General features: G+C 43.5%; 1 non-coding gene and 1 pseudogene across 1 annotated transcript; one reads left to right on the forward strand and one right to left on the reverse strand.

Moving 5' to 3' along the window:
- Positions 1 to 2392: 2392 nt before the first annotated feature.
- Trnas-cga (transfer RNA serine (anticodon CGA)) lies at positions 2393 to 2467 on the reverse strand. Its single transcript has one exon. It is a non-coding gene; the product is annotated as a tRNA-Ser (tRNA).
- Positions 2468 to 9253: 6786 nt separating this feature from the next.
- On the forward strand, positions 9254 to 9370 carry LOC126425622 (5S ribosomal RNA; annotated as a pseudogene).
- The last annotated feature ends 14526 nt before the right edge of the window (positions 9371 to 23896 follow it).

Consider the following 23896-nt stretch of genomic DNA (forward strand, 5'->3'; position numbering starts at 1 on the left):
CATTGACTAAACGATATCAATTGGTGAGAAATCTGGAGAATGTGCTGGCCAGGGCAGCAGTCGAATATTTTCTGTGTCCAGGAAGTCCCGTACAAGACCTGCAACATGCTGTCGTGCGTTATCCTGCTGAAATGTAGCGTTTCGCATGGATCGAATGAAGGGTAGAGCCACGGGTCGTAAAACATCTGAAATGTAACGTCCACTGTTCAAAGTGCCGTCAGTGCGAACAAGAGGTGACCGAGACGTGTAACTAATGGCACCCCATACCATCTCGCCGGGTGATACGCTAGTATGGCGATGACGGATACACGCTTCCAATGTGCGTTCACCGCGATGTCGCCAAACACGGATGCGACCATCATGATGCAGTATACAGAACCTGGATTCATCCGAAAAAATGACGTTTTGCCATTCGTGCACCACCTCAGGCGCTCCTGTCTGTGATGCAGCGTAAAGGGTAACCGTATCCACGGCCTCCGAGTCCATGCTGCTGCAAACGTCGTCGAACTGTTCGTGCAGATGGTTGTTGTCTTGGAAACGTCCCCATCTGTTGACTCAGGTATCGAGACGTGGCTGCAAGATCCGTCACAGACATGCGGACATGACGCCTGTCATTTCGACTGCTAGTGATACGAGGCTGTTGGGATCCAGCATGGCGTTCCGTATTACCCTCCTGAAACGGCCGATTCCATAATCTGCTAACAGTCATTGGATGTCGACCAACGCGAGCAGCAATGTCGCGATACGATAAACCGCAATCGCGATAGGCTACAATCCGACCATTATCAAAGTCGGAAACGTGATGGTACGCATTTTTCCTCCTTACACGAGGCATCACAACAACGTTTCACCAAGCAACGCCGATCAACTGCTGTTTGTGTATGAGAAATCGGTTGGAAACTTTCCTCATGCCAGCACGTTGTAGGTGTTACCACCGTCGCCAACCTTGTGTGAATGCTCTGAAAAGTTAATCATTTGCATATCACAGCATGTTCTTCCTGTCGGTTAAATTTCGCGTCTCTAGCACGTCATCTTCGTGGTGTAGTAATTTTAATGGCCAGTAGTGTATGTGACACAGAAGCAGAGACTCACAGATTCAGCTGACACATCACAAGACAAAAATTCTGTAATGGATTCGAGCTCTGAAAGATGACAAGGATGTTAAGGAAGACAACGTACATATGGAGCTGCTGAAATACCTAGGAGAAAGAGTTAGCAACTTGCTGCATCAACTGTACAACTTCCTGCAAACGTTCAACGTTTCTAAGCGCTGGAGGCAACCTCATATCACACTCGTCGAGTCCGGAATATCACAAGACGACCCGACACTTTTTCTGACAACGTTGTTACTCTGCTAATGTTTCTCATCTACACACTAAGCCACGGTAGTGCGCGAGGCTGAGGGTACGTTGTACCACTACTAATCGTTTCCTTTCCTGTTCCACTCGCCAAAAGCAGTGGGGGGACTGTGCACATGCATCTTCATGGTCTTTAAGCGAAATGTGCGGTGGTGGTAATGGGATCGATTTACAGCTAGCCTCAGATGCCGGTTCTGTAAACATTCTCAGTAGAGTTTCTCGAAAGTAAGCCTTCCCTGCAGGGATCCACATTTGACTTCCCGAAACATCGTAATATTTGCACGTTGTCCTCGCAGCCCGCCTCTGAATTGCTTCGATATCGTCCTTTGATCCGACCTGGTGGAGATCCCAGACACTCGAGCAGTATTCAAGAAAGGGTTGCACAAATGTTCTATTCTTCTTCACAGACCATCCACACTTTCCTAAAATTCTCCCAATAAACCGAAATCGACCATTTGCCTTCCCCACTAGAAAACCTTACATGCGCGATCCATTTCATATAATCTTACAGCGTTACGCTTAGTCACTTAATCGAGCTGTCCGTGCCAAGTAGAGCACTACTAATGCTATCTTCGAACATCGCAAGACTATATCATTGGAAGGAAGGCGTCATTCTTTTCTTGGAACTTGAGAAAAATTTACAGAACCGCTATTTGAGGATGGCTGCAGAACGATTTTACTGCCGGCAACGTACGTTTCGTGTAAGTACCATGAAGATAAGATTGGCATGTAGACAGTGCTTTTTCCATCGCTCTATTAGCTAGTGCAACATGGAGGTAAATGACTGCTCGCGGTACCAGGTGCCCTCCGCCAGGCACCACACGGTGGCTTGCAGAATATCTAAACAGATGCAGATGTAGATCTCTGCAAAACACACGGTTGTGAACTCCTCTCAGTCACTGCTTTACCTGTAAATACCGCGGCGGTATTGCTGATAAGAGACTGACATTCAATAACCGATGTTTCCAGAATGAGATTTTCACTCTGCAGCGGAGTGTGCGCTAATATGAAACTTCCTGGCAGATTAAAACCGTGTGCCCGACCGAGACTCGAACTCGGGACCTTTGCCTTTCGCGGGCAAGCGCTCTACCAACTGAGCTACCGAAGCACGACTAACGGCCGCGACTCACAGCTTTACTTCTGCCAGTACCTCGTCTCCAACCTTCCAAACTTTACAGAAGCTCTCCTGGAGCTTCTCCTGGAGGTTGGAGACGAGGTACTGGCAGAAGTAAAGCTGTGAGTACCGGGCGTGAGTCGTGCTTCGGTAGCTCAGATGGTAGAGCACTTGCCCGCGAAAGGCAAAGGTCCCGAGTTCGAGTCTCGGTCGGGCACACAGTTTTAATCTGCCAGGAAGTTTCATATCAGCGCACACTCCGCTGCAGAGTGAAAATCTCATTCTGGAAACATCCCACAGGCTGTGGCTAAGCCATGTCTCTGCAATATCCTTTCTTTCAGGAGTGCTAGTTCTGCAAGGTTCGCAGGAGAGCTTCTGTAAAGTTTGGAAGGTAGGAGACGAGGTACTGGCAGAAGTAAAGCTGTGAGTACCGGGCGTGAGTCGTGCTTCGGTAGCTCAGATGGTAGAGCACTTGCCCGCGAAAGGCAAAGGTCCCGAGTTCGAGTCTCGGTCGGGCACACAGTTTTAATCTGCCAGGAAGTTTCATATCAGCGCACACTCCGCTGCAGAGTGAAAATCTCATTCTGGAAACATCCCACAGGCTGTGGCTAAGCCATGTCTCTGCAATATCCTTTCTTTCAGGAGTGCTAGTTCTGCAAGGTTCGCAGGAGAGCTTCTGTAAAGTTTGGAAGGTAGGAGACGAGGTACTGGCAGAAGTAAAGCCGTGAGTACCGGGCGTGAGTCGTGCTTCGGTAGCTCAGTTGGTAGAGCGCTTGCCCGCGAAAGGCAAAGGTACCGAGTTCGAGTCTCGGTCGGGCACACAGTTTTAATCTGCCAGGAAGTTTTAATAACCGATGTGACTGTGTCAGAATGAAAATCGTAATATTTCATGCTAACAGAGTAGAGCTGAACTTGAGTGTATACAAACAAGAGAGGAGCTGACCACGGTAAGAAGCTTCCCTGGAGTAATCCTGAACAGACTCTTGCCTCTGAAGAACACTCGCCATCGGGGACATCGTACTGGGTTTCTGTTAGTTAAGAAGTCTTAAGCCACTTACACTATGTGATCAAAAGTATCCGGACACCTGACTGAAAATGACGTACAAGTTCGTGGCGCCCTCCATCGGTAATGCTTGTATTCAATATTGTGTTTGCCCACCCTTAGCCTTGATGAGAGCTACCACTCTTGCACGCATACGTTCAGTCAGGTGCTGGAAAGTTTCTTGGGGAATGGCTTCACTGAGGACAGGTATCACTGTCGGTCGGTGAGGAGTTCCAAAACATCCCAAAAGTGTTCTGTAGGATTCATGTCAGGACTCCGTGCAGGCCAGTCAACTGCAGGGATGTTATTCTCGTGTAAACACAGCGCCATAGGCCGTGTATTAGAACAGGCGTTTGATCGTGCTGAAAGATGCAGTCGCCATCCCCGAATTGCTCTTCAACAGTGGCAAGCAAGAAGGTGCTTAAGACATCAATGTAGGTCTGTGCTGTAATAATTCCATGCAAAACAACAGGGTGAGCAAGCTCCCTCCGTGAAAAATACGACCACACCATGACACCACCGCCTCCGAATTTTACTCTTGGCACTACACACGCTGGCCGATGACGTTCACCAGGCCTTCGCCATACCTACACCCTGCCATGGGATCACCACATTGTGTCCCGTGATTCGTCACTCCACACAACGTCTTTCCACTTTTCAGTCATCCAATGTTTACGTTCCTTACACCCAGCGAGGAGTCGTCTTGCATTTACCGGCGTGATGTGTGGCTTATGAGCAGCCGTTCGACCATGAAATCCAAGTTCTCACCTCCCGGATACCTGTCATTGTATTTTCAGTGGATCTTGATGCATTTTGGAATTCCTGTGTGATGGTCCGGATAGATGTCTGCCTATTACACATTATGACCATCTTCAATAGTCGGCGGTCCCTGTCAGTCAACAGACGAGATCGGCCTGAACGCTTTCTTGCTCTTCGTACCCATTCACGTTTTCACTTTACTATCACGTCGGAAACAATGGAACTAGGGATATTTAGGAGTGTGGAAATCTCGCATACAGACGTATGACCCAAGTGACACCCAGTCAACTGACTATGTTCGAAGTCCTTGAGTTTCGTGGAGCGCTCCACTCTGCTCTCTCACGATGTGTAATGACTACTGAGGTCACTGATATGGAGTACCTGGCAGGTCAATGCACCTAATATGAAAAGTATATGTTTTCTGGTGTCTCCGGTTACTTTTGATCACATAGTCTACATATTTTGGAACCTATTCCGTATGCTTGTACGTTCGTTAAGTCTTCAGTGGGGCTTTGCGTTAAACACTTCTCAGAAATGTAGAACTATTCAACGTATCTGTTGCCCTTCATGCATAGTTTACAAGATATCATGCGAGAAAAGGTCATGCTGACTTTCACACTAGCGATGCTGTCTAAAACCGTGTTGATTTGTGGACAGGAGCTTTTCTGTCTCGAGGCTCGCTCAGTTCATCCTGCCATTGATGGTCATTGGTCATCGGGTAAATAGCAGATATATCGTGTGAGAAAAACCATCTATCAGAAATTTTAGCATTTTGTTCTTGACAATGAAGAGTCCACTGGGTAAATGGTGGGCTGCTGGTCCCAATGGAAACCATACTGACAGTACAGAATCACTTTATTTAACTCCAATACATGACGTACCAGGGCTCAGTGAAGGAAAGACACGTCTCTCTGTTGTCTCGAGCTGGCACTGACGTAGGGCTTGCACCTTCTTCCCTAGATGCCGAGCTGACCCTGTGATGCTGACAGCTAGCCTCTAGTAGGCCAGCCTCTAAAGAGACCACGATCTACTTCCTTCAGTGGCGTGAAATCGTGGCAGACTCTCGCTCCATTAAAATCACCATGGTGGTGCTTGCAAGCGCCTGTGTATAGGTTACAACTCCCTGCCCTCTACCAGAAGTTGGATGGAAACTGGCACTGTGGCGCCGATTCCCACTAGGAATTCAGAGTCAGTGACTACGTACGCTGACGGCAGGTTGACGGGGCTATGGCACTACCCTGTGAAGGATTAGTGCTGAGGTGTTGGATGCAAACTGGTCTTGAATCCATTGCTGCTGCTGCCAAGTCGTCTAGCTGTCAATTCTAGTTCTGGCATCATGGTGATGCTGCTGGCCTCGTGCGATGAGAAGTGATCTCCACCTAAGAATTCAAACTTTATTGTATGCCTGTGGCATGGTAACTAAATGTCAGGTTTTAGCGAAACAAATGCATGTCAGAAACATATAGAGCAGCCTGAATTTTGGGGCGGGGATCACTTCTCTTCGCCAGACGCCAGCACCACTAATGGGACACCAAAGCTATGCCAGACAGGGAGAGAACTGGGTAGCTTTGGAGATGGGGCTGCACCTCCCACCAGGACTAAGTCCTTCATGGACTGGTGCGACAGGCCCCCCACAACTTGCCACCTGTGCTTACTGTCACCAACTTGCATTCCTTGTGGGACACACATTGTAGTGACTCCTACTTGAGGGCAGCACAAATAGTACACCACCCACGACTGTCTCTATGCAGCACCAAGGAAAGTATAGTGCCACTGACGTCAATGGCCGTGGCTCTAAAAGCATACCTGCCATGGACTTGTTATCAGCAGTTCAGGCCGCCAGCGCAGCATCCAGGTTGGAAGCCAGAGTCCTTACATCAGTGCCAGATGGGAACCACAGAGAGAGGCGTGTTTGCCTCGCTGAGTCCCGACACGCCATATATTGGTTTTCAATAAAGTGCCTGCACTGTCAACAGCATGTACACTAGACCCTTCAGCCCACCACTCATCCCACGGACTGTCAAGTATAAATCCCTAAAGTTTCTGACACATGGGTTTTTGTACACTGTTAATCTGTTATTTTCCCAATGACGATGGCTCCTATGGCAGCCATAAGATTTTTACCCAGTAATTTGACAGTATTCAGCTAATTCAGGGGACCGAATGGATTCCTGAAGAAGATCCCATTAAAAGGATCAAAATCTTGGGCACTTGGGAAATTTGAAGAGATACATGCAGCAGCCTACCGACTCAGAATGACAACAGCCAAGGAAGCCAGCAGAATTATATCGTGAAATAACGTTCGGTACTCGACAACAGTATCTTCTGATGCAAACAGATTAACATCTGCAACAAAAAGCTCTTTCTGTTCCGCAGTGCACTGATGGAGAGTGTAAACATACACAAAATCAGATTTTCACTTATCTATATGCAGATTCACATTAAAAAACTTTCTCTCTTTACATTAGCGCAAAACTTTCACTTCCTCCTTCATGAGGAAGCAAAGTGTCAAAAATGAGACAATCGTGTCACGGTTTTCTGTTGTGACACCGCATCGAATCGCTTAGACGCGGAGTTGCTAGCGACGCATTAGAAATTTAAATAAGCAGCGTCGGATGCCTCTGCGTAGCGAAACGGCTGCTTTGCAATTGAAATGTGACTCCCTTCGGACACCATTATTATCTCAAAGTGTGAGACGGAATAATGTCATTAGCACTAATGGCCTCTTTTTCCCAGTGAGCAGAAGTCGACCAGTCTGTCATTCAACTGTCGGCAAGTCTTTAATGAGACTGACCCTACTTGTCACACAGCAAATTTCCTCGTCAGCGTAACAATGAATGTCAGGCGTCCAATTAATTTCGTTGCAGACTTCAGAGGGAGTTCGGTAACTGTGTGCATCTGTTAGCCCCTGCAGCCAGATCACATGCAGAATGTCGCGAAGCCCTTGCGAGGCGCCGGCCGAAGTGGCCGTGCGGTTATAGGCGCTGCAGTCTGGAACCGCGAAACCGCTACGGTCGGAGGTTCGAATCCTGCCTCGGGCATGGATGTGTGTGATGTCCTTAGTTAGTTAGGTTTAACTAGTTCTAAGTTCTATGGGCCTAATGACCTCAGCAGTTGAGTCCCATAGTGCTCAGAGCCATTTGAACCATTTGAACCTTGCGAGGCCAGGGGAAAACAACAGGGTAAGCACGCTGTAAGTCCCTGTACACTCTGTAGTTGGTGGTAACGAATAAGCTGATAGGCCGACAAGGGCAGCGGCCAAGCCTCCATTTTTGAACCGCAACCTGTCTTAATCGCTGATGTGATTGTAAAATCTAAACGACGTAGCTGCATCAGAAGGTACCACGTACACTACTGGTCATTAAAATTGCTACACCACGAAGATGACGTGCTACAGACGCGAAATTTAAACGACAGGAAAAAGATGTCATATGCAAATGATTAGCTTTTCAGAGCATTAACACAAGATGTGCGCCGGTGGCGACGCCTACAACGTGCTGACACGAGGAAAGCTTCCAACTGATTTGCCTGGTGAAACGTTGTTGTGTTGCCTCGTGTAAGGAGGAGAAATGCGTACCATCACGTTTCCGACTTTTATAAAGGTTGTATTGTAGCCTATCGCGATTGCGGTTTATCGTATCGCTGCTCGCGTTCGTCGAGATCCAATGATTGTTAGCAGAATATGGAATCGGTGTATTCAGGAGGGTAATACGGAACGCCGCGCTGGATCTCAACGGCCTCGTATCGCTAGCAGTCGAGATGACAGGTATCTTATCTGCATGGCTGTAACGGATCGTGCAGCCACGACTCGATCCCTGAGTCAACAGATGGGGACGTTTGCAAGACAACAACCGTCTGCACGAACAGTTCGACGACGTTTGCAGCAGCATGGACTATCAGCTCGGAGACCATGGCTGCGGTTACCCTTGACGCTGCATCACAGACAGGAGCGCCTGAGATGGTGTACTCAACGACGAACCTGGGTGCACGAAAGGCAAAACGTCATTTATTCGGATGAATGTAGGTTCTGTTTACAGCATCATGATGGTAGCATCCGTGTTTGGCGACATCGCGGTGAACGCACATTAGAAGCGTGTATTCGTCATCGCCATACTGGCGTATCACCCGGCGTGATGGTATGGGGTGCCATTGGTTACACGTCTCGGTCACCTCTTGTTCGCACTGACGGCACTTTGAACAGTGGACGTTACATTTCAGATGTGTTACGACCCGTGGCTCTACCCTTCATTCGATCCCTGCGAAACCCTACATTTCAGCAGGATAATGCACGACCTCATGTTACAGGTCCTGTACAGGCCTTTCTGGATACAGAAAATGTTCAACTGCTGCCCTGCCCAGCACATTCTCCAGATCTCTCACCTACTGAAAACGTCTGGTGAATGGTGCCCGAGCAACTGGCTCGTCACAATACGCCAGTCACTACTCCTGATGAACTGTGGTATCGTGTTGAAGCTGCATGGGCAGCTGTTCCTGTACACGCCATCCAAGCTGTGTTTGACTCAATGCCCAGGCGTATTTGGGCCGTTATTACGGCCAGAGGTGGTTGTTCTGAGTACTGATTTCTCAGGATCTATGCACCCAAATCGCGTGAAAATGTAATCACATGTCAGTTCTAGTATAATGTATTTGTCCAATGAATACCCATTTATCTGCATTTCTTCTTGGTGTAGCAATTTTAATCGCCAGCAATGTAGAATAGTGAAATAAAATCCAAAACCGGAAACGTTGCATGCTAGTGACGCTGAAACCATGTTTTAAAGGAAGTTTTTATTCTTTGGCTTGACCAGGAGGCGGGTTAAATTCGTGGAACTCCAGGAAACACTTTCGTACAATGAGTAAAGAGAAAGAAGCCACCGCATTTGACCCTTCAGTCGGACGTATGTGTGACCAAAAGACGTGAAATACTTGTTTCACTAGTAGTTGCCCAGTTGAAATATAGTGGGATGTATTGAACGTCGAGGCAACAGCATTGCCGCAGTGGATACACCGGTTCCCGTGAGATCACCGAAGTTAAGCACTGTCGGGCGTGGCCGGCACTTGGATGGGTGACCATCCAGCCGCCATGGGCTGTTGCCATTTTTCGGGGTGCACTCAGCCTCGTGATGCCAATTGAGGAGCGATTCGACCGAATAATAGCGGCTCCGGTCAAAGAAAACCATCATAACGACCGGGAGAGCGGTGTGCTGACCACATGCCCCTCCTATCTGCATCCTCATCTGAGGATGACACGGCGGTCGGATGGTCCCGATGGGCCACTTGTGGCCCGAAGACGGAGTGCTTTATTGAACGTCGACCGGCTACAAGCTAGAGCTTTGTTTGAACATTCAGTTCACAAAGAAGTGTTTAACGGTCACCTAATGTTCGAATAAAGCATTAGTAGTGAGCTAATCGGCATTCAGAGCGATTAAATATCTAGGCGTAACGGTGCAAAGTGCCGTGAAGTGGAACAAACTTGTAAGGACTGTAGCGGAGAACCTTACAAAAGTCGGATGCGTCTTAAAAGGAGACCGCATACAGAACAGCTATGCGGTCCATTCTTGAATACTGCTCGACTGTCGGATTAAAGGAAAAGCTGCAAGAAATTCAGAGGAAGGCTGCTAGATTTGGCACCAATGGCTTACGGAGATATTTCAAAATCTCATATGGGAATCCCTGCAGGGAAGGCGACAGACGTCAAAGAAGACTATTGAGAAAATTTAGAGAACCGGCAGTTTAAGCTGATTGTATAACGATCCCACTGCCTTCAAAGGATATTTCTCATGAGGATCACGAACATAAGGGAAGTTAGGGCTTGTATGGAGGCCTATAATCAGTCGCTTTTCCCTCGCTCTATTTGCGAGTGAAGCGGGAAGGGGAATGATTAGTAGCAGTACTCGATGTGGTATGGACATGTTGTTGGAAGCTCCTGTAGAAATATTGAGCCATAGCCGTCGGTAATAGTCCACGTGTTGCAATGGAATGCTGAGTGGCTAGGGCCTCCCGTCGGGTAGACCGTTCGCCTGGTGCAAGTCTTTCGAACTGACGCCATTTCGGCGACTTGCGTGTCGATGGGGATGAAATTATGATGATAAGGCGACACAACACCCAGTCCCTGTGCGGAGAAAATCTCCGACGCAGCCGGGAATCGAACCTGCGCCGTTAGGTATGACATTCCGTTGCGCTGACCACTCAGCTACCAGGGGTGGACAGTCTGAGTGTTGCCGGTGCGGGAGATTGACCATGAACTGGCCCTGATTATGTCCCATAAATGTTCGATGGGATTCACGTTGGGCGATCTGAGTGGCCGAATTACTCGCTCGAACTGTCCAGAATGTTCTGCGAACCAATTGTGAACAGTTGTGGGCCGTTGACATGACGCATCGTTGTTGGGGAACATTAAGTTCTTGAGTGGCTGCAAATGGTCTTCATGTAGCCGAACATAGCCATTTCCAGCCAATAACCGATTCAGTTGGACCAGAGGAGATCCATTACCTGTAACCATAGCCCACATCATAGTAGAGCTACCACCAGTTTGCTCAGTACTTTTGTAAGGTGTCAGGCAAATCCAACACCTTCCATGAAAACCCTGACATGATAGCAAATCCGGCAAATGTCACATAGCTCCGAATAAATCCTGACGTTAAATTAACCAAAGTAATAAGATCAACGAGTGAGCAAATGGAATACCACAGACTAACACAGGAACGTCTAAATGCATGTCATAGCTTCCCACCGCGAAACAGACGCAATTCAGAGGGCGGAAACGAGAACAGAAGCCGACAGCAGAGCCGTGTAGGCTAGAAGGCCCTGCGACAAGGGACGGACACCCACGTCGCAAGCCGACCGCCAAGTCCATCCTCCAGCCCATGTTAAAAAATAGAGCCCTCCAGAAGAACAGTATAGATCTTACGATAACACTAAAAGGACCACACCAGTGTGAGACTATACGCGTCACTGTTACGTAGCAAACATTAAAAACATTGCCCCACCACCAAAAGTATAACGTTTCTCATTGGATAGGTAGAATTTTTGTAGGCGGAGCTTAAGGTTAACATTGAGACGCTGATTTGTCAGTTGAAAACACAGCCAGATACCTTTTTCTTAAACCAACGTCAGTAAACAGTAGTAAGGATTTCGAGAGAGTTGATACTGAGATGGCGAGGTGTGTGGAGCTGTGCAGCCCGCCGCCCCCGACACTGCCTAACCACCGACAGGGTAATGAACGCACGTGATGCCGCACAAGAGCGCATAAGTGTTCACTCAGAGCTGCAGAAGTCTCATCTGTTACGTCTACTAGTGTCGATCGTCAATTAAACTTCGTGGTATTCACTTTTGCTACTTGAAGTTAAAATCTGAAACGCGATGATTTTTCTGTTATATAATTATTGAGAAGCCACATCAGCCACTGTAATTTACGACAAGTTAAATAAGTAATTAAAGATAATCGAGGGTCACTGTAGACCATTTTTGGTAGTTTTCTCTTTTATGAAACTTAATTTAAACCTAGATTATAGATGTGATATGGCATAGGTCATCCTTCGATGCATTATAGAACTTGGAAACCCGTTCATGGAATATTTGTTCACATTTTTGTTGAACGCAGCTGGTTTTTATCATCCTGTATTAAAATATTTCCTTTTATCAATAGTACAATTTATAAACAATGTTTTATGAGTAGAATAAAAATTCCAATGGTAAACTTAACTGCTTTTTCGACATTATTTTACCAGCTAACTACAAATAGGAAAGCCTTGTACACCTTCCACTAAATTTAGTTAGTATTAAGGTTCTTTTACAGGCAGTGCAGTGGAGCTGACGCTGAAATCATTAAGTATTCGATTATATCACCCCTAGTCTCACTGAACTCTTCTGAACTCTATATGTCATGTGTGGTCTGGCGTCTCCTTACCAGCAACAGGTTCCAGGTTCAAACTAGTCAATTCCCCAAAAAACACGCTCAGAGCGTCGTTGAGCGAAAGTGGTAGGGAGGCACGACTTAGAACAGATACCACGCAGGCTTCGTGGCGTTTGCGCCACACTCGAAAACTGCCATCAGTTTGTACCAACTGAAATCGGGACTCATCTGACCAGGCCACAGTTTTTCAGTGGTCTAGGGTCCATCCGTTATGGTCACGAGACGAGGAGAGGTGCTGCAGGCGTCGCCGTGCTGTTAGGAAATGCACTCGCGATCACTCGTCTGCCCACATAGTCCGCCGCACTCTCCTAGCAGATACGTATGTCATAGGTCCCACTTTGCATTCTGCGATTATTTCACGCAGATTCCGCAGGTCGTGGTCTAGCGACTACCGCTGCTGCCTCTGGATCATGGGGCTCCGAGTTCCATTACCGGCCGGGTTGGGGATTTTCTCTTCCCAGGAACTGGATGTTTGTGTTGTCCTCATCATTGTCATCACCCATGAGTGCGACTAGACAGGATTGTGAAAAAAAATTGGACCATCTAAAAATTAGGACTTTGTACAGTTGAGCGCCCCACAAACCAAACATCATCTTCATTTCACGCATTGTTGCTTGTCTGTTAGCTCTGACAACTCGAAGTATACGCCGCTCCTCTCAGTTATTAAACGAACACCGTTGGCCACATCGTTGTCCCTGGTGAGAGGGAATGGCAAAAATGTGGTATTCTCGGCACACTCTTGACACTTTGGATCTCGGAATATTTCATTCCCTAACGATTTTCGAAATGGCATGTCCCAAACGTCTAGCTAGAACTACCATTCCGCGTTCATAGCCTATTAATTCCTGTCTTGCGACCATAATCACGTCGCGAAACTTTCCACATGAATCACCTGAGTGACACCTCCACCAATGCACCTCCCTTATGTACCCTATGTATGCAATACTACCTCAATTTGTATCTGTGCATACCCCTATCCACGTTTTATGTTACAGTGCGAAACAGTACATATAAGTTTGAAAAGAAACAGATAATCAAATGTAAACAAAGCGGAAAAATTCATTTGTACCGCAAGTAACTAGAGATTATTTGCATCTTTAAAATTCCGTATGTTGCTGTTGCGGTCCTCAGTCCCGAGACTGGTTTGATGCAGCTCTCCATGCTGCTCTATCCTGTACAAGCTTCTTCATCTCCCAGTACCTACTGCAACTTACATCCTTCTGAATCTGCTTAGTGTATTCATCTCTTGGTCTCCCTCTACGATTTTTACCCTCCACGCAGCCCTCCAATGCTAAATTTGTATTCCCTTGATGCCTCAAAACATGTCCTACCAACCGATCCCTTCTTCTAGTCAAGTTGTGCCACAAACTTCTCTTCTCCCCAATCCTATTCAATACCTCCTCATTAGTTACGTGATCTACCAACCTTATCTTCAGCATTCTTCTGTAGCACCACATTTCGAAAGCTTCTATTCTCTTCTTGTCCAAACTAGTTATCGTCCATGTTTCACTTCCATACATGGCTACACTCCATACAAATACTTTCAGAAACGACTTCCTGACACTTAACTCTATACTCGATGTTAACAAATTTCTCTTCTTCAGAAACGATTTCCTTGCCATTGCCAGTCTACATTTTATATCCTCTCTACTTCGACCATCGTCAGTTATTTTACTCCCTAAATAGCAAAACTCCTTTACTACTTTAAGTGTCTCATTTCCTAATCTAATTCCCTCAGCATCACCCGATTTAATTTGACTATATTCCATTATCCTCGTTTTGCTTTTGTTGATGTTCATCTTATATCCTCCTTTCAAGACACTGTCCATTCCGTTCAACTGCTCTTCCAAGTCCTTTGCTGTCTCTGACAGAATTACAATTCCGTATATCATAAAATAATTTATACTGCTAAATTTATGGTGCCAGTTTTGTTCAGGAAGGACTTCTATCATTTAACCTTACGGAAATTTTAGGGACATTATGAACTGAAAGATCCGCATTCCTTACTTGTCAGCCAACACTGTATCAGTTAGGCAGATCCTGGTACAAGATTTGATTACACTTTTTGTAACTTCTTTAGTGCAAAAGCTTATCAGCTGGAGATGTGCCTATAATGTCATCAAATTAGTCATGACCAATATATCATTTCGACGCAGCTGTTGCAGTTTTCACCAGTTGAAATGTATTATCACACCTGTGGTTGCGCCTTATACCAAGTGATTTGTAAAAAGAAATATGATTGGTTGTAAATTGCTGAAGGACTCAAAGATCCTATTGGGTGTAACCGCTCAATGTCATTCAATACGATCACGACGACACCCCTCGATCGACGTTAACACTCGTGGTCTCACTCGCCTTCATACATGATACTGGACGTTTGAAAATTCGTGAAGCTAACTCAATGGTCGTCAATTGATTTAAATGTATTTCCCGGCTGACTCTTAATTCAATTATTGCCACGGGGGTGAGGAGAAAGAACACATCCTAGTGGTACCAGCATTATGCGTATTTAGATGTTCGATTAATCTGAATGGTTTGCAATGTTCCAGCGATTCTATTCGAACTCTTTGCTGATGTACCGACAAGTACCATTTTCGCAGATAAACATGCAAGTACGTAATGGATGTTCAGTTTCTCAATATAGTTCGTCGCACTCACACATTATACATCCGCTATAAGGACAATTTCATGCATTTACATTTTTTGGTGTCATACAATATTGGTTGGCTAAATATTATGACGATACGTTGCACACAACTTCCACAGATATTGTTTATCATGTAGTTAAGACTACGTAATGAAGCCAAAATCGTGGATAAAATTGAAATGTAGTTTGTTTATTAGCACTTCTCTTTTCACTAATTAAATATGAAATATAAATCGGGATTGGAGGTGATGATCCTACCTTCTTTTTTTAGTATTTTAGGTCCCCGTTAACTAATATCTGGTAGTTAATAAGCGAACTATTTATTATGATGGCGCGTTGTTTGTATCAAGCCGGCCGAAGTGGCCGTGCGGTTAAAGGCGCTGCAGTCTGGAACCGCAAGACCTCTACGGTCGCAGGTTCGAATCCTGCCTCGGGCATGGATGTTTGTGATGTCCTTAGGTTAGTTAGGTTTAACTAGTTCTAAGTTCTAGGGGACTAATGACCTCAGCAGTTGAGTCCCATAGTGCTCAGAGCCATTTGAACCGTTTTTTTGTTTGTATCAGTTACCCCCGCAACCGTCCAAGGATAAAATTCTATTAATGTTCCGCACACACGTGTTTCACCATTTTATAAAATGCAGAATTACGTAAACTATAGCTTTCCGTTGCGCACAACTTTCGTAGGTTCCGCAACCATAATAGTTTCCCAAGAGTATTTTTCCCAGCTAACACAAAGTTCGAATTATGTTGTCGGATTCGGTATCACTCCACCCGACAATACACGTCTCTGATCACTTCGTCATACGTAATGTATTTTAAACGTGCTTGAAGAGTCTTTAAATAATCTCCTTAACGAGTTCGCAGTCGCGTACCACTTTTTCATCGACTAGCCTGATCGCGATAACTGAAGGTAGAGAGCTCAATCATGTGTTACATGTTCTTTTATATGTATTAAAAAACAAACGCGTCCCTATATCTTTCTGTCCTACTTGGTCTTTGCTACTTTGCTTTTTATTACTTTTCATTATATTGCTTCTTAGTAATACTGTGCAGTTATTAAAGTTTCGTATTACTTTCTCGTTTTTAATTTATCCAAAATAAAGTCTATTTATCCCCCATTTTAATTAATATGTGCTAACTGACACTCCTGCCCGCAAATACCGTTATATGGGGACGTATGATACACACTAAATTCGTTAGACACCTGCATCAGGCCGGATCGGAATGAATAAACACAACCTTTTGTATTCGTTTTATTAATGACGGAAACCACAATAAATTTCCTTGAACGAAAACAAGTGCAAGTATACAGAATGAGATTTTTCACTCTGCAGCGGAGAGTGCGCTAATATGAAACTTCCTGGCGGATTAAAACTGTGCGCCGGACCGAGACTCGAAATCGGGACCGCCAAAAGAGATAGTATTAATAGTTTACGTTCTCTGGGTTCTTCTCCATTTCCTTTGCAGACGGTTGTTCATTGATACAAGCGAATGGTAGTGAGCATTGGAAAATTATCTTGCGGAAGCGCACCAGCTTTTGTTCGCTTCCATTGGCCTCGGTGAAAAATGGGCTTTAGAGTAATCTCAGGCGCGAAGATTACAAGACGCCGCCATCCTTTCCCCGCAGGTACCGAATATTGGTAATAATGATCATACCACAGCAACAGAGGAGGAGGGTTCATAAGGAGTACTTCCGCGGTAGTTTTCAAACAGGGGGTTATCTGCCGGCAGATCTGATTCTTGAGCGCGAGGTCTGCCGAAATGAGGCCCACGTAGAGGAAGTGCTGGAGGAGGCGGCGCAGGATTGCAGTCATCAGGAGGTGGCGTGGGAAAGGCGGGCTGCTTTCTCCCCAGGCCCAGGTGGGGAGCCATTAAGCAGCCTCGTCAGTTCGCGGCGAGGTGAGAAGCTAGTTACGGGCTCGCCTATCGTCGAAACCACCAGGAAGGCAAATTAGTAAACAGTTACTGGACAGTCTTCTGTCTCGTTGTAACATTACGAGTCAAGACAGCTGTAACGGAACTTGAACAGCGTCAAGTTATCGTTAAAAACGCACGCCGCGCGATTTGTTACGATTTGGTAGGTCATAATAGTAGTAACATGCTTTAGAATACAATTAAAATATAACGGCGATACCTGTTTAGCGTTATTGAAAATAATATGAAATAAATTAATGAGTAAGGTAGCCGATCCTATACGAAGAGGTAGAATTGGGGCATATTAAGGTGTTTTGCTTTATATCGACTAAGCCGATGATACGGCGGTTTTTTTCCGTTTACTCTTAGAAGAAAAAAAAAGAAAACAAGTAACGAAGGGCTAATTGTGCGTTGTGAAAAATATAGGGGCGAATTTTAAATAGCTACAGTGTATAATCAGACTAACAAATGGACATTCAGTTACGCGAAATAGCGGACAGTGAAGTGTGGTCATTAAACTGAGTACACCTACAGGGCGGTCAATTCAGGGATAAGTCTATTCGCATCTCATGAGGGACGCGGTATTGAGACCGGTTTTTTTTTATTATATCACGGAGAGCGGGCTTCAATTTATAAAAAGGAGAAAAGCTGTATCATTATCATTGACTGCTGGTGTTAAGCAACCAAAACTGTTCATCAAAGGGTTTCGGTGAATGAGTGGTGAATGCGAAATGAAACTGTGAACGAAGTTATGTTAAAAAAAGCAGAAGAGACAAGACAGTTTGGTCGTGTCTGTTATTATTCCATAAACCGTAACATTTATTCTCGTTGTACGAAGCCTTTATAGACGATCGTTATGACAATTTGCTTTGAAGGGATCTCGTTACGAGTTAAGTTTTGGGGACCTGGTCAACAGGGGATAGTTCGTAGATCTTAACTACTGCAACTATTCTGGAATCAGGTGCTACCGTGACCGTTGTGTGTTGTCAATGGCTTAAGGTCATCATATCTCGTGTTCTAAGATCGATGCGCCTTTCCTCTTGGTATAACTGTGTCTCACGGTAACCACGACAACGCCGACGGCGAAGGAAGATACGGTAGAAGTGGCGCCCAACGTGGGGCTCGATCGAGGAGGATTGCTGCATCGAGTCGAGTGTCATCCGGATTCACGAACCCTAGAGTTGTAAAATATTGTAGCAGCCAGTGAGTCTGTCCAATGAAATAGGTATTCTTCAATAATCGCTAAAAGTGAGCGATACTACCAGGTATGATTAAAATAACTGTATAATTATAAAAAAAAGGAAGTTGAGACTTGTGATTTCGGTAGATAAATATATATAAATACATAGTGAAAATAAGTGTATGTCTTGGTAGTGAATAATCATGTCAAAACGAACGAAAAGAATACATGATAATGTGCAGTTGAGTAGAGTAATGAGTAGATAGAGAGAGGAAAGTGAAGAGGATAGGGATGATGCATCCCATGAGCTCAATGTGGGACAGGAGACATGTACAGATAATAATACAGTTATTGATTTAGAGCCGTTAGGAGATTCAAATACAATGATAAGTAAGGTAAGCAGCGTGGGAGAACATAAAGATCTTGAGGTTTCGGAAGTAGATCAACAAGTTGATCCTCAAAATGGAAATATTAACCAAAAAATGTTTGATATGCTGGTATCAATAAATACTCAAATGGGTGTAATGAATGGAAGACTTGGTTCAGTAGAAAAAGATAATAAGCAATTAAAAGAGGACAATCAAAAGTTAAATGAAAAATTTGAGGCCAAATTTGGTTCATTAGAAGTTAAAATGAATTCTTTGGAAAGCAAACTGAACACCTTTGATTATAAACTGGAAAATACTAAGAAAGAATTAAAGGCGGACTGGGAGACTCAACTAAATGCGAAATTTGGAGAACTAGATGTAGAGTTTTCTAACACCTTAGAAAGGCAATATAATAATTTAATGGGAAAACTTCATGACGTAGAAAAGAAATATGAGGTAGTTTCGAAGAGTTGTGATGGCCTGTCCAATAGGATGGTTAAGTGTGAAAGCAGCTGTTTCAATGCTAGCGTACAGATAGAAGAGCTTTCGAAACAAATAGTCGAGTTTGAGTCTGATGCTCGTAAAGTGATTGACAAGTATTTAGTAGATCAAACTAAAAGACTTGACGAAGCTCTAACTGAATGGACAGAAATAAAAGGAAATGAAATTGTAGACAAGATTAAGACTACTATTGGATCCCAGCCAAATGAAAATATCAATGAGCACCTAAGTAGAAATGATGAATTAATTAAGCTCTTCACTAGCGAAATTCAGAAAATAAAAGAGAAAATGGTTGATGAGTTACCTAAGTGGCAAAAGGAAACCAATCATACATTGGCGGAGTTAGAACGAAAGTCATCACAAAATTTGTTGACAGAGGACGAACGTTCGGAGAATAGGTCGAAAAGCAACCGAACATGTGATAATACGAAGTACAATTGTGGTGAAAATTTGCATTGGGATGTTGAAGATTCGGATGGTAAAGATGATGATTCTTTTGGTCAGCGAGGATATTTGTCTTCTTTAAAGGTGGAGAACAGCATTTTTAAAAGTAGACAATTCCCAACATTCTCCACTGAAAAGAACAACCTGCATCCGAAAATCTTTATCAATAATTTCAAAAGAATATTTCCGCGTAGCTGGTCAGAACACGACCGACTTCAGTTCATAGTATCCAAAATTACCGGAGAAGCCGCATTATGGGCCGCCGAAGTAAGTGAAAGTTGCCATACTTGCGCTGAGTTTGAACAACTTTTTTTGGCTAAATACTGGTCGTCGAGTAAACAAGAGAAATTAAGAAAAGAGGTTTACCAACCTGAGTATTTTAACAGTAAAAGGAGTACTTTAAGGCAATATTTTGAAAAGTACATAAATAAGACACGTTATTGGAGTGATCCAATTTCTCACAAGGAAGTGATCAGAATTTTGAAGGGAAGGTTGCTCATAAATATACGTGAAAAGTTAATAAATGTTCCTGACCACGACGTAGAACAATTCTTGTCGATGATCGACTCTATAGATATGATTATGGAAGACGCAAGACAAATGAGTAGTAATCAAATGTCGACTCACACTCATAGTAATACGAATAATTATAATAATAATTTAACGTTTGATAATAATAATACCGAAAACCAGGTCAAACCCGCATCACAGGAGCGTGGACAATCTTCATCCTATGGTTGCAATAAAAACAATGATTATAATAAATATAGAAGAGATACTTACTGTGCTAGAGGTAAATCTCGATATGGTGACGCGAATGTGCATAGTAGTGATATTAATAAGAGTAACAGGTACCCAAGTGATGAACCCAATTGCATTCGACCTTGGGAAGATAATTCGAAGCATAATGTTCATCGGCAGGATGGAACAAATGCCTCGAGTCCTCATCCAGCACAAGGAGTTATACCAGTGGGCGAAGGAGCCTCCAATGTGCGACGGGGTGAATACCATAACTCGGATCATACTGTACGGATTCTGGAAGTTCATGAACCCCCACCGATGACTCAACGAGACAGATTAAACTAATACCAGTCACCAAATGCCTTCCTAGGATGACTGGAAAAGAGAAGGAAGGCAGGCATCAGTTTGAAGCGAGAGTATTAAGGTACAATAATGATCAGGATATAAGGAACGAGTTAATTGAAGAAAACCCTGAAGTTTCTAATAAATGCGGAAAAATTTTACAGGCAATAATTCCAACAAGTATAAATAACGTTGATGTTGAAATATTAATTGATATTAGAGCGACTATCAGTGTCATCACGCTGGACTGTTTAAAACAGATAAGCCGAGGGGTAAAAATGCCCACTTTTCCTATCACAGGATGTACCGTGTCTGGCGCGTTCAGCGCAAAAATGCAAAAAGTTGCGAAACAGGTACGTGTTGACGTTACAATACAGGGGGCTCAAATAGAAAGTACATTCCTGGTTGTTCCTAAAATGACACTACCATGTATCTGGGGTTTGGATTTTTTATGTGAGACCGGTGCAATCATTAATTTAGAGAAAGGTGAATGTATATTTAATTCCAATGGTAATGTTTTGACAACCACCCTGAGAAAGGGCCGAGTAATTCCAAATCAATTGTGTATGAATCTAATGGTAAAATATATCAGTATTAATGATGAAAATGTGTATGATATATGCCTTATTGAATGTTCTGAAGAAATGATGGATAAAATGTCATTGCAGGAAAAGGTGTTAGAATCAGAATATTTATCTGTTATCCAAAGGGATGAACTGTACTACTTGTTGGAAGCATATCAGTAAGTTTTTAGTAAACGTCCGGGTATAATAAAAGACTTTGAATACTATATAAAGAGGTATGCACATAAACCCTTTTGTCGTACTTCCTATTCTATCCTATGGATAAAGAAAGAAGTAGTCAGAAAGGAAATCAATAAAATGTTAGAATGGGGTATTATTGAGCCCTCAGATTCTGAATATTGTAACCCTCTTGTGGCGGTAATTAAACCCAATGGTGACATCAGATTGGTGTTGGATGCCAGAGAGATCAGTAAGATCATTATACCTGTACAAACGCGACCGGAGAACCTAGAAGAGTTAGTACAAAAGTTTTATTGTGCCCGCTTCTTAACTTCTTTGGATATGCGTAGTTCATATTGGCAAACTAGAATATCGAAAGAATCTAGAAAATATACTGCATTCGTTTTTCTGGGCCGAAGTTACCAGTTTACTGTCATGCCATTTGGGTTGAAAATAAGCGGTGGTGTTTTCATATCGGCATTAGATACCGTACTGGGCAGAGACCTTTTGAATGAAGTTACTTTATATGTGGATGATTTGCTAATTGCTTCTGAAACTTGGGAGGAACATTTGGACTTATTAAGAAGAGTTTTTGCGAAATTTTTGGAATACGGAGTTACTGTAAATTTGAGCAAATCCAAGTTTGCTCATAACCAATTGAAATTTCTTGGACATATAATCACTCCTGAAGGGATAAAACCAAATCCTAAGAAGATGGATGCGATTAAGATGTGCTTATCCAAAGAATAGAACGGAATTAAAGTCATTTGTCGGCTTAGTTTCATTTTTTTGACGATTTTTACCCAATCAGTTAGGAAGCCAAGACTGTTGGTTACGGCTGTTAAGAAAAAATGTCATGTGGGAGTGGAATTCCGAATGCACGCAAGCTTTTGATAACATCCGCAATGCGTTGACTAATGCTCCACTGTTATATCATCCGAGACTTGATCAAGATTTTTATATTGCTGCGAATGCTTCTGAAACAGGATTGGGTGCCACTCTTTCCCAGATGGACAATCCAGAAGATATCAGTACCATCAAGATAATCGGGTTTGCCAGCAGAACACTCTCTAGCTGTGAACGTGCATATTGTACTACTGAATTGGAAGTACTGGCCGTGGTCTGGTCCCTTAGAAAGTTTCGCTATTTTGTATATGGAAAGAAGATCATTGTATTCTGCGACCACAAAGCTTTATCTTTTATTTTAACAGGAAGGATGTTCCATTCACGTTTAACCCGGTGGGCCTTGCTACTGCAAGAATATGATATTACGCTCAAATACATCAGAGGGAAAGACAACATCATTGCCGATGCTCTTTCAAGACTACCGAAAAGAAAGAATGACGACGAGTGTGAAGAACGGACTATTGACTTTAAAGTCATGAATTTATCAAGGCAATATTGTGAGAGGCAGATTTCACAGCTATCTCGAAGTCTTCCACAACTGCAAGAAGATGATAAGTTGTGGAAAGGCATTAGGCATGCTGTTGAAAGCAAAACGCTAAGTCACTCTCAAGAACAGTATCAATTAAAATCCGGAATATTGTATCGGAGGAAGGATGAAGAAGATGTCTGGAAAGTTTGTGTTCCAAATAAATATTTAGAATCACTAGTATGGTACACTCACTTGAACTGGGGTCATTTTGGTGCCGCTAAATGTACAGCCAAAATAGCACAATACTGCTATCATCCAAATTTGGGACGTATAGCTACAAATATTATTAAGAAGTGCAAAATATGTCAGAAGGCGAAACCCATAAACTATTGTCGGAAGATAGAATTACATCCTATCATCCCACAACAACCTTTAATGTTGGTGTCATGTGATGTCTGTGGGCTATGTCCCGTGACACGTGGACGGTTCAAATATGTATTGGCTTTCTATGATCTCTTTTCAAAATATGTGAAATTATATCCTTTGAAAAATCTCCACGTTCGACCCATGTTACGCAAATTTATCAACAACTATATAACTGAGCTTGGCAAACCTATAATGATCTTGACAGACAACGCTGCTTATTATACAAGCAAAGTATGGAGAGACACTATGAAAGAACAAGGAATCCAGCACATTTCCATCTCAAGATTTTACCCTTGTGGAAATCCGGTTGAAAGAATCTTCCGAGAGTTGAACCGATTTTTACGGACGTACATACCCAAACAACATTATAAATGGATCGATTGGATTTATGAATTTGAGAAAGTGTATAATGACTTACCACACTTATCGACAGGTCATTCACCTAACCAAATAGTATTTGGTGAAAGTATTGTGCCAGAATGGATGAAGAAATTACCTGCAATAGAACAAAAGATTACCAAGAAAGAAGATATGGTGAAGAAGGTCTACGAAAACCTGAAGCATCAAGCACAATTGAGAAAAACCCGTTTTGATAAAAATGTGAAGAAAGTAGTCACATATGATGTAGGGGAAGAAATTTTATTGAGAAATCACCCAAAAGCATCAACCAGGAAAAGACAGAATAAGAAATGGCAATATTTATATACAGGTCCATATAAAATAATGAAAATACCTCATGAAGGGAGCTACCTCCTGGAAGATTGTGATACTGATGTAATTAAAGGCTTGTTCCCTCACATAGACCTGAAGAAATATTAACAATAATGAGCAAAATATAGATTCAAGAAACACTGAATGATACCAAGACTACACTCAGTGGACTAAATAAAAGCACCAGTGGATAAATACGTACTTATACTAACTTACAAGGAAAATTAAAGAATGTACCGACGATTTCCATGAGATACCCTCTTGGTATCAGCAACAATGTCGACGCTGAAATACGATTTATCCTCTCACCGAACAGC

This window comes from Schistocerca serialis, chromosome 10 (genome assembly GCF_023864345.2).
Source record: "Schistocerca serialis cubense isolate TAMUIC-IGC-003099 chromosome 10, iqSchSeri2.2, whole genome shotgun sequence".
Taxonomy (NCBI): Eukaryota; Metazoa; Arthropoda; class Insecta; order Orthoptera; family Acrididae; genus Schistocerca; species Schistocerca serialis.